The sequence below is a fragment of the Amphiprion ocellaris genome, chromosome 21, assembly GCF_022539595.1.
Source record: "Amphiprion ocellaris isolate individual 3 ecotype Okinawa chromosome 21, ASM2253959v1, whole genome shotgun sequence".
Lineage (NCBI taxonomy): Eukaryota > Metazoa > Chordata > Actinopteri > Pomacentridae > Amphiprion > Amphiprion ocellaris.
The window spans coordinates 17,506,538-17,519,831 of NC_072786.1; the positions used below are offsets into that span (position 1 = coordinate 17,506,538).

General features: G+C 39.2%; 2 long non-coding RNA genes across 4 annotated transcripts in view; one reads left to right on the plus strand and one right to left on the minus strand.

Moving 5' to 3' along the window:
- Positions 1 to 13,294, minus strand: part of LOC118470016 (uncharacterized) — a 74,150-nt gene that overhangs the window by 16,128 nt on the left and 44,728 nt on the right. The gene's annotated exons all lie outside the window — the stretch shown is intronic.
- Positions 4,324 to 13,294, plus strand: part of LOC118470015 (uncharacterized) — a 29,554-nt gene continuing 20,583 nt past the window's right edge. For 2 of the 3 annotated variants that reach the window (XR_008600261.1, XR_008600263.1), the window contains exon 1: positions 4,324 to 4,733. This is a non-coding gene — a long non-coding RNA (uncharacterized LOC118470015). The remainder of the gene's footprint in view (positions 4,734 to 13,294) is intronic. The other variant, XR_008600262.1, reaches the window with a different exon arrangement.

Consider the following 13,294-nt stretch of genomic DNA (forward strand, 5'->3'; position numbering starts at 1 on the left):
CTGTCCTTCCTCACTTTTCGTCCGAGTGTTTGCGTGTTATGTCATTGATTGGAATTTAATCTGACGACTTTACAGTTTTCACTGCTCGAGAAAAACCCGTCAGATGCGAGTGCCGAGATTGATTGCACCGTCAAAAGGTCGTGTTATTGGACTGGAGGGGTTATGATGAAATTACAGATAGAGCCAGACAGGGTTCAGCATTTGAAACATGGGAAGTCCAAGGCTTCTTGTATCACATGCATTGATATTCAGGGTTTATAAAGCGGCTCTTCATGTTCGATGGGAATTACACGCCCTTTACGAAGATGACCTAAACCTCGAAACTATAACACATGCTGTAAATTAATGTCACAAAAGGTGTGAGTGTATATATTACTGCTAAGACAGGGGTGTCAAACATGCGGCAAAAACCAGCCCACCAGAGGGTCCAATCCAGCCCGTGGGACGACTTTGTAAAGTGTAAAAACTACAGAGAAGACATTAACTGCAAATTGTAAATTTGTAAAACTAAAAATGTTTGATAATTTTTAGACCATGACAAGTTGTTTTGATAATAAAGTAAAAAACTAGACTACTCATTGTTCTTTTGTGTCTCATTTTTGTAATATTTTGTCTTTTTCTAGTCTGACTTTTGACGTTTGTCTCATGTTTTTGTTGTTTGTCCATTATTTTGTCACTTTGTCTAATTGCCTCTTTTGCTTTGTTTCATGTCATTTCTGTCATTTTTTGTCATTTTATTTCTCACTTTTGTCATTTTGTGTCTCGTTTTGTTGTTTTGTGTCTCATTTTTGTAATATTTTCTCTTGTTTTTGGTCCTTTTTTTGTATGACTTTTGACGTTTGTCTCATGTTTTTGTCGTTTTGTTTCTTGTTTTTGTCTACCTTGTGTTGTCTATTTTTTTCATTTTGTTTCTCGCTTTTGTTATTTTTTGTCTTGTATCATTTGTGTAATTTCTTGTCTCATTTTTGTCGTTTGTCCATTATTTTGTCACTTTGTAACGTGTTTGTCTATTTTTTTGTCTGTTTTTTGTTTTGTTTCATGTTGTTTATCTAATTTTTTGTTATTTTGTTTCTTGCTTTTGTCATTTTGTGTCTCATTTTTGTAATATTTTGTCTTGCTTTTATTGTTTTTTGTCTTTTGTTGTCTTGATCATAAAGTAAAGTAAAATACTATATCATTCAGTTCCAGATAACTGTGACTAAATGTTTTGTGCTTTTCCATTTATTTTTCTTCAAAAAAATAAGTTATTGTTCATGATGTTTTGTAAAAAGATAATTCCTTAAATGTGAACATTTTCAGAATGTATTTTTTGCACTAAAACAGCGGGAAGTATTTGGAGTTGTGGTTATTTATAGGCTGTCATGCTGTGATTTTACTGTTCTGGCCCACTTGAGATCAAATTGGGCTGAATGTGGCCCCTGAACTAAAATGAGTTTGACACCCATATGTGCTAAAATGTTGCTAACTGTCAGAATGCATTTTTTGAATGTCACTTTAACTCGACGCCTTGAACCTAATGAGTTGTCGATTAGAAGGTACGAGTCGGGCACTTTGAAATAGTAGCAAAGTTATGATAAGGGGCAAATTAATGTCAGAATAATGTCACTTCGAGATGTGTTGCTCATTACAAGCTGTTATATAACACAACGTGATAAGTAAAGCATTTACTACCTTGATTACATGCCGCGCCGCTTCATATTTCTTTAATGAGGCCTTCTCTTCATGATCTTACTCCAGCGTATGGTCGGACTTGGCTGACTTTGCAGCCCAAGGTCAGGACGATGGCGGTTTTGCGGAGGAGAAGCCCCCTGCCCACCAGACGTCTAACAAAAAAACCCCACTTCTCTGCCTCCTTCCCTCTTATGCCACACAAGGTCGTCTCACGCTGGTTACGCCTCCGCAATTAGCATGCAGCCCGTGGCGTAGCCTGTCTGGCGGCGACCACACGAGCTACGGCGCTCTGCTCTCCTAATGAGACGCCAGTCAGTGAGGCAGCCTGCGGGACTGTGAACGTGGTGGAAAGAAAAAAAAATTTAAAATAAAATAAACAAACCTCGGAGGCTGTTTGTGCAACCGTCTCATGGGTGGTAGAGGAGACTATTGAAGTGTGTACAACCAACCCGGGCAGGACAGGCAGCTAATTTTACATAACAAACACTATTTGACGGATTGCTTTCATTCTAATCGTGGTACTCTACCGTGAAGGCATGCAGCAAGAGTAACCCCACGAGGTTTTGCAGCCTGAACCTGTGCTTTGCTAGAGCTACATTTCTGGAGGAGGAGGCATTTTCGAGGATGTTTTCCACCCACTATGTCTTCAAAAACAAATCAGACACTCAGAAGTCTTCAGATTAATATAAGTGTCATATAGCTTTAACCTGTGGACATTTCTTTTCAGCACTTTGTTTCTGAGAAATCATGTTTTGGCATGCTGGATGGTTCGAAATACTGCAACACTCATGAGCCTTGGCTGCTGTTGCTACGGAGAAAAAGCCAATCAGACTGACACACACAATCCAAATGGGAAAAAACTAAAATCTGTAATCTTTTAAGCTCAGTGTTTGGATGTTTTTTGGCAGTTTCGCACCTTTGGGATTCTGAGTTAATTTCTACCCTGCACAAAGAACCAAATATTTTCAAACACACTTGTTAATCTTTTGTACTGATCTTCTTTTCTTTACTCTTGTGGGTAAACTGGCAAACCATCAAAGGCCAGAAGTAGGGATGTCCCAACAAAAATTACAGGAATCAATATGTACAACACAGTTTCAACATCTGTTAACATAAAGAAATTTTACTATTTAGATTGTTGTTTGCTTCCATATTTGTATTCTCTCTGCTCTGTGTAAACACTGCCTGCAGTTCAACCCAGTTCAGATTAAAACTCTCTGGATGTTTGTCATGTAACTAATGGCTCCTTGGTTGTTTTATACAGAATCTAGTTACAACAAATGGTTTATTTAGCAAGTTTAGATGAGACGTGGAAAAAAGTGATTCAGAGGAAAAATCACAATTTGAAGCTATCGTTTGCTGAATTTTCTTGATAGAATGACACAAATTATTTTTTAAGGACCATTGAAAGTTAAACTATTCCTTCTGTTTATAGTGTCTGCCTCTGGTAAATGGTGTAATTTGTGTATTATTAATTTTGTAAATGAACATGCCTTCCAAACCCAGCAGTATTTGTAGTTCAGAGCATTAATATAGAAAATATTCGTGCTGAAGTCAATGAGACAAAATAAATTAACTATATCAACCACAGTGCTCTCTGCCTACTAGCATAACTAGCCTTAATGAATCACAACTAAACATAAAAAGCGAGTATTTACAGCATGTTAGATCATTTTAGTCAGCATATTTTAGAATTAAATGAAAACAGACTTGGTTTTGACCATATTTATGCAATTTCTGAAAATACAACAATGTCACCTGATGATCCCTGCACAAGAACATTTGAAGGAATGAATGCAGAATGAATATTCTGCGCTACATCTGCCACTTTATCTCATGGTCATGTTTATATTTCACTCAGTTCTGCTTTTGTTAGTTTAGTTCTAGTTTGGCTCCCTTTGTTCTTAGTTTACCTGATTTTTTTTTTTAGTTCTTAAATGACTTAGTTTTTGCTTCTTGAAATCTTTTTTAATTAATTTTTTTAATTTTTTACTTTAAATTTTTTTATATTATATTTCTAAATTCATATTATCATTATTACTTTAAAAAAAAAATCTCAGAACCTGTTTTGTACAGTGTCGATTTACTATCTACTGTTGCACAAAGAGAGAGTAAAGTAATTTCAATCCTTGGTATGTCACGTATACTACCATTCAAACGTTTGGGGTCACCCAGACAATTTCATATTTTCCATGAAAACTCATACTTTTATTCATGTGTTAACATAACTGCACAAGGGTTTTTTTAATCATCAATTAGCCTTTTAACACCATTAGCTAACACAATGTAGCATTAGAACACAGGAGTGATGGTTGCTGGAAATGTTCCTCTGTACCACTATGTAGATATTCCATTAAAAATCAGCCGTTTCCAGCTAGAATAGTCATTTACCACATTAACACTGTCTAGACTGTATTTCTGTTTAATTTGATGTTATCTTCATTGAAAAAAATGTTTTTCTTTCAAAAATAAGGACATTTCTAAGTGAGCCCAAATTTTTGAACAGTAGTGTTCATGTTGAAGAACTCACAATAAAGCTGACTTTGAGATACATTAACTTATTGTTTTTAAATGATTAGCCAAGTTGGTTGCTAAGCTGTGATATGCAAACAGCTGTGACCAAAGTTTACACTTGAGCAAACTGTAGCCGCATTGAAAACTTCCTCGACATGGTGCCAGGTGGTCAGTTTGGAGCCATCTCCGAGCAAATATTCAGTTAGCATTAGGTTAGACCTGGCAGTCTCGTTCAAAGTTGTGAAAATATACCTCTGCCACAGAAATATTGTTTGAATCCTCTGTACTATTGATATAGCACTTTACTCCAGTGATTGTTTGACCAATGAGAATTTGGTTTGATCAGAGCATACTGACCGACCAACTGACCGGTTGATGCTCCAGCTCCAGAGAATATGTTTGTGTATCTTGCCTGATTGGATTTTGTGTATTCCTGCTTTGGCTGGAAGCTTTGGGGGCCTTTAAGGACTCTTGTCTCATGATCTGCCCATACATCTGGCATTTTTTTCAAAGACGGAAAATCACCAGGGGACATTTGTTTCAACAAGGTACGTGTTGAGCATGTAGAATATAGTGTGCATGAAGATACAAACTGAGGCAGAGAAACCATTTTTTTCTGTCTCATTTTGGCAATGCAGTGAAGCACAAACCAATCACAGTTGAGCAGCAGAAGAGAAATGTGCTTTTACTGCTACTTTTCTCCTTATTTATTATTCTGTCAGAGTTAAATTTACCTTCAGCTCCTGTTTTTACTGTACAGACCAAAAATATCTCAGGTATTCTGAGAACATGCCTTGACTTTAGCAGCTTGCTAATTGGCTAATTAGCTATTTCATTCACAGTTACACTATCTGTGAATACCAGCTGCTAATTATTTCAGTTATCAAGAGCAATTCTGTCAATTTTAATAAAATACAAATATGCTAGAGGCGATAAAAAAAATAGAGGAATATAAAAAATGTTATCGCTAATGTGACCACAGGGTCGAATCTGCTGTTTCTGTGCTTTCTTTGTCTGAGTGTCAGTGTGGAGTTTTAAAATTATAACATCTATGTGGGATTCGACAAGTCTTTTCACCAAACAATACAAAGAAATCTGGAGGAAACATCGGTGTAGCCTGCGGTGATAAAACACTCACCCAACCACTGGTTAACTCAGCCTTTAACTGCATATTAATGGAGCTTGTGGTTACTTTACATACGGCATGTACTGCTCCTCAACACTGCATGAGGTATAAAAACCACAAAGCACATTTTCCTACACTGAGGAAGTCATTATTATGCGGCTCTTGTCCTGCCTACAGCAAAGGGTAGCTTTCAGGATCTGTTTAAAATCTTGTGGCAAAAATGTGCACAAAATAGCTGCCATTAGGTGATATTAAAACACATTGTGTGTTTCTATATGAAACCTGAAAAGCAGTATTGGTATTGTGGTCCATGTAAAGGTTTGTTTCTGCCTCAGATCTGGGTCTGATCCTCTTAGGCAGTTGTGTACAGACAGTGTGCCATGTTTCGACCCAAATTGCTTCATTTTGCAAAGGGGACTGATGTAACTTGGAGCCTGTGGAGGGAATCTGCACGACATGCTTTATGTTGTTACATGAAATTTTATTTAAGTGGTGGATTTTGTTTCACCCTTGGACGCAAGCTGATGTTTCCTAAATGCCAACGCCGCTTGATTCGTTGATGAAAATGCAGTTTCTTTTTGTCTAAGGGCTAAAAAAAAAAGGCAAACACCCAGGATGAGCAGCCCACAGCTGATCGTACACATCTTAAAACAGCTCCGAGGGCGTGAAGCATTGACATGCCTCACAAAGCCTTGGTGCCTGCTAATGGCCCCCTGTTTGTAATGGCATCCGTATAGCAGCGCTTGACGAGCTGCCAAAGGGGCTGTTCTGTTATTGCGGAGCCAATCACCCACTAAGTATTTGCTGGCTCCTATTTCCTTTCTGCTAATGTGCGAGCCTCCCCAATGCCGCAGCTAAATCGACTCTTTACGCATGACTTGTCACCCTACAGCGACGCGCAGAGAATCCCAAAGATGCATCGGTGGAGGGCAGAGCAATGTCCCTGTTGCCATGGCTACGTTTATGACCAGGGATGTAGTTGGGCGGGTTGTGATGCTTTTACTGCAACCCTAAATCATGGAAAGTGATGGCTTTCAATGATTAGGATGATGAAGCTGACGTGACCTTTGCAAGGGTGTTGTTAGGCGGTGATTGCTCACTTTAATGTGTCTTTGGATCCACCGTGTCAGACGGTGCGTGGGCAGAGGGCGTGTGTTTGTAAACGGCCTCAATAAAGGCTGGGTTTAGGGGATCTTTAAAAAAAAAACAAAAAAAAAAAAAAAAACAGAGGTGGACAAAATGTGCTGCTGAGGTGCTGTTACTGATCCAGAAGGAATGAATAAACAGTTGCTGTGATAATTGATCAATCATTTATGCCATATTTCAAGCCAAAATGTAAAATGTTTTCTGGTTTAAGCTGCTGTCTACACATCATGCAGCTTTTCTTTGTAAATATTTGGACAAAATGAATCACTAGGAAACACTAATATTCGTTTTCACTATTTTTTCATGACTAACAACTGAATTCAGAGCCTAACTGGCAACATAAATTATGAATGAAAACAATTATTAGTTGCAGTTTGCTCTACTAATCACACCACACTAGTATGAGTTATTAAATGTAGTGACATGTAATGAGGTTACATCATATATCTATACATTGTACCAAACATAATGACTGGATTTACCACCCCGTTTGTACCGAGTTTCGAAAATCCAGTTTTACTCACTGTGCAGCTGCAACCTGACATAACTTGCAGTAAAATCTAAAGCTTGTTTTTATCATTTTTATCCTTTAAACAATTCATGTTTTTGATTTAATCTTAGTTTACTTCTAGCTGCTTTAGCTTTTTAGTTGACTCATTTGTTTTTAAATCTTAAATGCTCTAATTAATGTTTAACTGTTTTAATAACTTCACCTTTTAGTAGTTTATTACGGCGGAGTTATGTGACAATCAGCGTATGTTTGTCTGTCTGTCTATTCGCAATATTACTCGAAAATGGAATAATGAATTTGGATGAAATTTTCAGGGAAGGTCAGAAATGTCACAAGGACCAAGTGATTAGATTTTGGTAGTGATGTGGCTTATAGTCTGGATCCACGGATTTGTTAAAGATTTCTGTATCATTGTGAGGTAACAGCACGGCGTCACTGTAACTATGACAACAAATGAGCTGCCTGCTGATGATCACATGAGTGCGATCCTACTACAAATCCACCGTTGCGGACTTATTGGGACTTATTCGTCAGAAATTATACGACGACTGAGGCAGCCTTGGTGGAGTACTATGCTCTTCGAGTGCTTTTCTAGTTGTTTTTGCTATCAAAGTTTATTATTTGCATGCCTACATCGTTTATTTCCTAACTCAACTGTATTGTGAATGAGGCCTCCATACCTCAATGTATTGGGCTTAAATAGAGGTTGAATGAATGAATATGGATGATATATTTATAAATTTTCTAGCTCGCTGAGGTGTTTGTGCAGACAAAATTTCCCCAGCAAGTACACAATTACCATTTAAATCTAATAATATTTCTAACTCTTTAAGCAGATGACAATCAGGGGTAAAAACACTGGACTATTTATGACACATAGCAAAATTAGCAAAGCAAGAATAGGCTTAAACATTACTGATTTTCACTGATAATGAATTGAAGTAGAAATCTATCTATTCAGTCATTTATAAGTGGAGCTTGTTTAACTGCTTGCAAGTTTGTAGTGTCTTGATAAGTTGGTAAGTTTGCAATAATCCAGAGTGAGCTGTACATTAATTTCTTAATTTATTGTGTCATCTCGCATCGAAAGTCTTAGGGGGGAAGGCAGCTGTTTGCAGAACGTTTTAACTGGTATTTTCACGGTGTATATATGGTTTAGTGTCGTGTTTGTGGGTTGTATTTAACTGCTCTGTGTTTCATGTGTGCTAAATCTATACACAACCCACTGCTGCATAAACCAAATGCCCCACTGGGGACAAATTAAGTGAACTCATTGATTGTTGTTTTTCATCTTTTCTTACTGCAGGTTAAGGATGTATTCTTTCCGGACTTGCTGCTAACATGATCCTTATTATTGTTGAATTTTGGAAAAAGTTCATAGAAAAAGCTTTAACCTGAGTATTTTCTTGCTTTCTATGTCCATAGAGAGAAACAGTTGTTCATTCACCTTGAATGTCTTGACTTTGTCCAAGCAGGGATACACATTGCTATGAGGGACTCTAAAGACACGCTTTAAGACTGAGCCCTTTGGAGATTAACGAAAGGAAAGAAAGCAAATAAAGAAAGGTTATATTCCAACATACAATACCCTTATGTTTAAAAAGTTATCGGCCCGTTCAGTAAAAACTTTGCACATAACCTTAAGTCCTCAAGTTGAAATAATTCTGTGATCATTGAGTATCATAGCAGCAATCATTTTTCCAGTAGAAATAGAGTTTGTATAGGTTTTTCCAGCTAGGTAACAATGTCAAACTTCAAAGTCCACCTGCACAGTAAACAGAAAGGTGCCCTGCTGATAAGAGCACTGAAAAGCAAAGCTATGAAAGTAAGAGGCAAATAAACTCAGAAAGATGTGAGTCCTCCAGATGTCTGTGTACGAATGAGTAATATGTGAAAGCAAGTTGACGGCTAGAAAGCCCAGACATACTTTGCCCCCCGTTATCGGCCCGCGCAGATGTGCCTCAGCCTTCTCTGCAGCGCTCCCATTCGCCACATCCATCACAGAAGTGCACCTTGGGAGATTGAGAGGATGGTGCAAGCGCCAAACCCACCATCTGCCGTCGTTTAGAAATAAATGACAGGCCCAAACCTAGTGGGAGCCCGTCTCATTCCATTGCCAGCGTCGGCACCAGTGACGGGTCCGCCCAGCCTTCCCCTTCTCCCTGAAATCGATGTGTGAGACCCCTGCCAGTCATGCTGGAGTGTGCCTCGGAGAGAGACTTGGAGTGGATTTGGTCGGTGAAGCACAGCCCTTTACTCAGGGGAGCGGGCAGGTGGAACAGCGTGGTGAAGCCAGCTGTCTCCCCGCTGATTACAGCAGCCAACACGAAGAGTCGCAGAAGTTCATAGACTCGAGGTGGATCCGACTGGAAAGCAGCTCGAGCTCCACTTTATATTTGATTAGAGGTTTATTGATGATCTGCAGATAAAGGAACTATCAGTTATAACAAGCTGGGACTGTCTACAGGCAGTGAGTGTTTTACTACATGGTCCTACTAATTGATATTTCATACAAGTAATGTTTGCGAAGTCCACTTGGAAGCAAAACTGTGTAATTAGCAGTTTTCCCAAGGTAGAGATTAAGGAGAATTGAGTAGTTAACTAAACCAAATGGACAATTCAGCTACTACGCGGATGATAAATGAGGCCACAGGGATCATAAAACTAACACACAGACGTAACCCTCATCAGGCGGAAAAACTACAGCCCAGATATCATTTGCCTAAAACACAAAGACGCTCTTCCCCTCGATGCCTTTAATCTCCTGGAGGATGATTTCCTGTAGCATTTCTTTGCCAACTGTATGAACAGGCAAAGAAGTACTACTTCACTGTGTTCTCGTACGTGACAGCTAATATAAGTTTGGCCCGAGAACTGAGACGGGAGGTAGACTTTATTAATTTCATGGATTTGGAAATGAGCCGTGGCGATAAGGCTATCACTCTCTTATCTGGGGATGGTGGGGGCGTAATTAAGCCGATAGCCAGCGATGATGAGGAAGAAAAAAAAGCCTCTGGGATATGAGGGCGGAATCTTCAGGGCTCGTTTACCAGAGGGATGATTAGATTGGCACTTAATTGCCACCTTTTCTATTTTTAGGGCGGAGGTTTTCTTATGAGGCTCCCTCCCCCACTTATTTTCCCCTTTTCTTTGTGGTCAAGGTCAGATTGAAGAGTGTTCAATTGTCAGATGGGCTGAGGTTAAGTCAGAGTGTTGTGCGGTGGGTTAGATTGGGGACAGGGAAGGCGTCCACCTCCCCCGTCTGTGAGGATATGTGGGAGATTGGGGTCAAGAGCAGGTGGACAACGGTGTAATAGCATGAGACAGTTCGTTTGCTAGAAATGGCCAAGTTTCTTCAGCTGAACTTTACCAAGAGAATCCAACTCTGGTAACTGTTTCACAGCAACAAACCAGGCCTACCAATCTGTTTTTATTGATTCCTTGCGTCCTCGTCATCTCACTGCGACAAAAAACCCCAACTCAAAGCGTGGACATCTTGTGAATCCTCTGAATCCTGTTTTATGTCTAATAATGGAGAGGTCGAGCGGACTAGAGCGGCGGCTACAGCAAAGACTCTCAGTGTTCTCTCAGCAGGGTTTGAAATGTGAACTAATCAGAAGCGGTGTTTGGAGAGTATTTAAATTGCTCGACTCTTCACTAATAATTACTGTCAAAGTCATCAGCACAGAGGCAGACAAGCTGCCCAGAGGCCAGGCAAAGAGGCCGAGAAAATATTGAACTGTTGTATTTCAACATTAGACGTTTAATACCTGAAATTTACAACAGTTTTAAAAGGGTTAAAACAACTGAAAAGCCCTAGCTAGACTGAAAGTATCAAAAATATCAAAAGTACAGGGAAGTTCAAGTAACTTCAGCATTTGCATACACTCTAATTTCATATTTCTAACTGAATTCAAGGTTTGACTGGTGCATTCACTGACTCCAAATCCCATGTGAAGCAGGTTCCCATGTAGATATTCGTGATTTAAACCTAGCATCATTGTAATTCTATACACTGCAGCTGCTCAATAATTCTAAACAATGACAACAATCTAATAAAAATGCATTTTACCTGCCCAGTGTCCCAGATTGAATGAATCCACACCTCTCAATTTACATTCTATGCCACATAGCACATCAGACTTTCATGAAGGAGGCTAGAATTTGGTCCCACTTCTACGAATAATGTTCACCTTTATATTAATGCATATATTTCGAAAGACCTACCAGCAGTTTTGAAAGGCATGTTCTCTTTATGAAAATATTTAAAATGACACCATTTATCAGAGGTAGAAACTGGATTTTCAGCTTTCTAGTGGTCCATGTTCATCACAGATGAGCAGTTTAATTCTGTAACTTAACCAAATCTGAGCTGTAAGTTGTGTTCCATCAAATCTACTTTAACATACAGGCCTCGTTTAAATGTTTCTCAAAATTTAATTGCCTGCACTAATCAGATTTTGTTAATAATCTAAAAATTCTGAGCTCTTTGGCACAACTGTGAAACCGTTAGTGACTCAGCTGTGACCAACAATTACAAAAATTCAAGGACTTTTCAGCTGAACTGCAGGCAGTGTTTACACAAAGCAAAAGTAGTAAAATATCTGTCCTATGTAGAGCCATAATTTCTTTCCAGAACTGGTGACACCTGTGGGCAAAAAATATTGTACGTGCTGATTTCAGGTTTAAAAAAAATTGGTTAAAAAATGTAATCAAAAAAGAAAAAAAAACTACTTCATTGACATGGTGGTGCCATTTCTATAGAGCTGCAGGACTTTATATATTTTAATAAAAAAGTAAGCAAAAATGCGACACTAGCAAAAAAATGCCCAGAAACCTCTTGCTGTTTAAGGAGGTTAAAGGACATGGGTGGTATTATACATTCTAGCTTTTGTCACTAAATGAATATATTTTCTGTTTTGTCAAAGAAGTAGCTCAATAATTTCCCCAAACAGCTGGACACTGCAGTTTTGGGGAAATATTACCGAAACAGGAGCAAAAACAAAATTTATTAGGGACTACTTTCAGGTGTGGATTAATACACATTTGGTGCTCAATAAATCCTTACAGCAGCAGGATGGTGTATAAACGACATGAGCTAAATAAGCTATGGTGCCCGTGTTCGTCATAATGAAGAAACATGTCACCCAGTGCAATGATGTGGCTCACTGATGTGTTTTAAATAGTTTTTTGTGTGACTATGGAGCTCCGTGGCACAGATGGCCCAGTGACATCAGGCTGTGGCTACTTATAATGGCTGGTCTTTTAGTGGGATTTGTTGACAAGAGGAAAAACACCAGACTTCAAATGTCATATCACCGACATTACTGAAGCAAAATCCAGCTGATGTGTAGCATTAACCGATTATAGTGATTCTAACTTTTGACACTTTAGAGAAACTGGACAAAACAAACTGTCCTTGGGAAAAGATGGCATTTCTCCAGGAATTAGAACATTCTTGGAGCGTAGTAAGTGTTGATACAGTGACTTTAAATTACCTGTCCGCTACGATATGATTGCACAATGTGAAGCAAAGCTCAAAGCTAATGAAGACCTTTGTGCGAGACAGATGTGAGAATATTCCTCTGGTGCCCTGTGACACCCATGATACCTTCCAGTGTAAACATCCCAGCCCTGCAGAAAGGAGCTGCAAATCGGCAAAGCCTGCCTGTAAAACCATAATCCCTGCTTCTCCGAGAGACACCAGAGAATAGAGTGTTATCACCCGGGGTTGACACACTCCTGTGTTTTCTCCCAGCATCCTCGGGGGTTTATCACTCCAGCATTGCATTCCATTATCCCGAGCACACCGGGGCTGTCCTCGGAGCACGGGGAACGAGACAACTTGTCAGGGTCGCAGAACAAAGAAGGAGCATGTCGAGCAGCGGATTAGACCGGGAGGAGAAGTGTGGGGCTTCGGGGGAGGGAAATCAGGGAGGAAAAAAAGGGACGCAGGAAGAGAGACAATGTCAGGGATGTGAAAGCAAACAGACAGAGAAGTACGACTCTTTCTTCATGTCGATTCCCCCTCTGCCACCTCTTAATTTACCTGATGCAATTCCTGTTGTGAACTACCAACATCTCCTTTGTTTGTATTCCTTTAAACCTGCACTCGACGTAGAAAACCTTATGAGGATAGGTGGTGTTTCTTTATATTTAGTCATCTGCAGTGGACATGGTGAATTTTTGCACCAAAAGAGGACATTGTGCAAAGAAAAGCATGAATTTGTGGCTTAAAACATGACTTTAAAAATGAATTTATCATCAAAATGTTGCCAGTTAATCGTATAGAGACCAGTGTAGCCCTGAAGCTACGATTGCATATT